Genomic DNA, 3995 nt, shown 5'->3' on the forward strand with positions numbered 1-3995 from the left:
AAATAAATAAATAAATAAATAAATAAATAAAGAAGCTGGGAGGTGGTGGCACAGGCCATTAGTCCTAGCCCTCGAGAGGCAGAGGCAGGTGAATCTCTGTGAGTTCGAGGCCAGCCTGCTCTACAGAGTGAGTGCCGGGACAGCTAGGGCTACACAGAAAAACTGTCTTGAAAAAACAAATTAATTAATTAACTAACAATTAAAAAGGTAGAACAGACCCAGGTCTGAGTTTATGGGATTTTTTTGTTTGTTTGTTTTGGTTTTTCAAGACAAGGTTTCTCTGTATAGCCCTGGCTGTAGACCAGGCTGGCCTCAAACTCAGAAATCTGCCTGCCTCTGCCTCCCAAGTGCCAGAATTAAAGGCATGTGCCACCACTGCCCGGTGTTTATGGTGTTTTTAACTCACCCTGGGAAGCACTAGGGACTGTGGGAAGAGTTGCTGATGAAGGGGTGTCGTTTCAGACAGGTGTCTGTGCAGGTCAGGTTGCTGGGAAGGAATGAACGTGCAGCCCCACAGCCCAGAGGCTCAGATAACGTGTATCAGCATGTCTGCTCTACAGTTCTTATTTTATGGTGGTGGAAATGGAACCTGGGACCTGAGACTGGTCAGGCTTTCTATCTCTAACCACCACGCCCCAGCCCCCAACCCGCTCTTTTGGGGGATACTAGGCAGGGCTTCACCTCCAACCAGGGCCACAGCCCCTCACTGAGGGATTTTTAGGCAGGAACCCCACCCCTGAGCCATGTCCAGACCTTTCCTGTTCTTTTTTTAATTTTGTTTTCTGTGTTTTGTTTTGTCTTGTTATATGGCCCAGGGTTTCTTTTTTCTTTGTGTAGTCCTGCTTGTCCTGTAGCTCTGTAGACCAGGCTGGCCTCGCCCTCACAGAGATCCTCCTGCCTCTCTAGAGTGTAGGGATTAGGGTGTACTCCACTAGGCCCTGCCCTAGATTTTTTGTTTTTGTTTTTCAAGACAGGGTTTCTCTGTATAGCCCTGGATATCCTGGAACTCACTCTGTAGACCAGGCTGGCTTCCAACTCAGAAATCCACCTGCCTCTGCCTCCTGAGTGCTGGGACTAAAGGGGTGCGCCACCAAGCCCAGCCCTAGATTTTTTTTTTAAGATTTATTATTGTATATAAGTAAACTATAGCTGTCTTCAGACACACCAGAAGAGGCTGCCAGATCTCATTACAGATGGTTGTGAGCTACCATGTGGCTGCTGGGAATTGAACTCAGGACCTTAGGAAGAGCAGTCAGTGCTCTTAACCGCTGAACCATCTCTCCAGCCTTCCCCCACCCCAGATCTTTTTTATATTTTGATTCAGGGTCTTACTAAGCTGCCCAGGCTGGGGTTGAGCTTGCAACCCTCTGCCTCAGCCTCCGGTTAAACTTTAGTGTGTTGTGTGGGAGCAGAGCTCAGTGGCCGAGTGTCTGCCTTGCACGCCTCAGGCCCTGTATTCCCCTAACCTCCAACCCCAAATGGCTTCTTAAAACCAGGAGTGATGCCGCACACCTAACTTCAATCCCAGCACTTGGGAGGCAGAGGCAGGTGGGTCTGAGGCCAGCCTGGTCCACAGAGTGAGTTCCAGGACAGCCAGGGCTACCGAGAGATCCTGTCTCGGTAAACCAGAAAAAAAGCCAAAACACCTAAATTAAGTTAAAATGTGGCTGGAGAGATGGCTCAGCGGTTAAGAGCACTGACTGCTCTTCTGGAGGTCCTGAGTTCAAATCCCAGCAGCCATCCATAATGAGATCTGACTCCCTCTTCTGGGGTGTCTGAAGACAGCTACAGTGTGCTTACATATAATAATAAATATTCTTTAAAAAAAAAAAAAGAACGGTCCGTGTAATACCTTATAAAAAAAGTTAAAATGTAAAAATGTTATTGCTGCACCAAGCCCCAATTACTCTCAGTCCCACAAGGCTCTTTTTTATTGAACAGTGAGTAGCACTAAGGCCTCTTTCCCCTCCAGCCATCCCAAAATCTCAGAGAACTCGGCAGAGCCTTGCCCCCATCAGCGGGTCTGAACCCCACCGCATCAAAGCAGGCCCCACCCCGAGGCTGGACTTCAGCCACCAGGAAATTCAATGCCCCATGGATGGGTGGAGGCGTGGGCTTGGCGTCCTGGGCTGCGGAGGCGCTGGAGGGACATCAAAAGCTGTCAGGATCTGTCTGGACTCCCACCCTGAGGGTCTGGGTGATGATTCCTTCCTGCCATCCTCCCTCTTAACTTGTCTTTTCTGACCTTTGCCTTTCCAGGGGCAAACATCCCTTCCATTCATGAGGTTAAACAGAGCCATATCCTCTCTGCTGGGCTTTTTAATCTGCCATTGTCTCCGTCTCCCTTGGCCAGAGATCTAACTAACATCCTGGCGGGCCAGCTTTCATCCTGCCCGAAGGCTCTCAAGCCCCCCCTTGGTTCCTCAGTGCCCTCACTGTGACATTCAGTTTTCAACCTGGCCTGAGACCACAGATTTCTGGTGACTTCTCCAGCCAGGGAGGCACAAGGAGGAGGTGGGATAGCCTTAGGAAGTAGAAACTTGAGCTGAATCCAAAAGGGCCAGATATGTAGAGGCACCCGTTTGCTGCTGAGTCAGCTGCAGGAGACTGCTGGAAGCTGTGCACATGGTCCCAGGCCTCCCATCTTAGCTCTAGGAAGGTGAAGGAGGAGGGAAAGGAAGAGTTCAAGGTCTCTGTTGATTATGTAGAAAATGACCAGCCAGCCTGGGCTACGTGAAACCCGGTTTAAAAAGTAAAAGATGAGCCGGGCGTGGTGGCGCACACCTTTAATCCCAGCACTCGGGAGGCAGAGGCAGGCGGATTTCTGAGTTCGAGGCCAGCCTGGTCTACAAAGTGAGTGCCAGGACAGCCAGGGCTACACAGAGAAACCCTGTCTCGAAAAAACCAAAAAAAAAAAAAAAAAAGTAAAATATGCTCAATCTGTGGCTATAGCTCAGAAGGTAGAGGGTGGCATAACTTGTCTTTGGATTCTGTCCCCAGCACCTGAATAAACGGGAGGTGGTGGCTAAGGCATTCATCCCATCCCAGCACTCTGGAGGTCAGAGGTCGAGGAAAGAGGCCCCGGAGTTCCTGGGCTAGAGCAGGAGTTTGAGGTCAACCTGGGTTACAAGAGACCTTGTCAGCAGATGGAGGCTACTGGGTGGGTGAGGACAGATAGGACAGGAACAGAAGTTAAAACCCAGGCAGGGGGCTGGGTGATGGTGGGGCACGCCTTTAATCCCAGCACTTGGGAGGTAGAGGCAGGGGGATTTCTGAGTTCAAGGCCAGCCTGGTCTACAAAGTGAGTTCCAGGACAGCCAGGGCTACACAGAGAAACTTTGTCTGGGGGAGGCGGGGGTGGGGGGTAACACCAGGCGGGGCCAACCAGTAGTTACACAGTCACTCTGAGTTGTCAATCTCAGACCTGCATCTGCACTGCTTCTTGCCCTCCAGCAAGTGACTTGGCCCAGAGCCTCAGTTACCACACACGTGAAGTTTGGGTCAAGCACTGAGCTTGCAACTTGCCTGAAGAACAGTGAAAAGAAATCCACTGCAATCTCTCATATCTCTTCCTATCTTTTAGTCCCCTTAGGCCAGGAGCCATGAGATGCCTGTTATCTGATGTCTAGCCCAGTCCAGGCCTTCTCCCCAGAGCATCAGGGGACACCCCTCCTGTGGTGCAGCCCAGGGCTGGATCAGAGGCAGAGACTTCTGCCAGCCTCCCACTTCTAGAAAGTCTGAGCATATTTATTTATTTAATTTGAGACAGGGTCTCAGTACGTAGCCCTGGCTGTCCGTCCTGAAACTTACTAAGTAGAGTAGGTTGCTCTCACACTTAGAGATCCTCTGCCTCTCTGCCTCTGCCTCTCTGCCTCTGCCTCTCTGCCTCTGCCTCTCTGCCTCTCTGCCTCTGCCTCTCTGCCTCTGCCTCTCTGCCTCTCTGCCTCTCTGCCTCTCTGCCTCTCTGCCTCTCTGCCTCTGCCTCTCTGCCTCTC

This window comes from Mus caroli, chromosome 10, assembly GCF_900094665.2.
Source record: "Mus caroli chromosome 10, CAROLI_EIJ_v1.1, whole genome shotgun sequence".
Taxonomy (NCBI): Eukaryota; Metazoa; Chordata; class Mammalia; order Rodentia; family Muridae; genus Mus; species Mus caroli.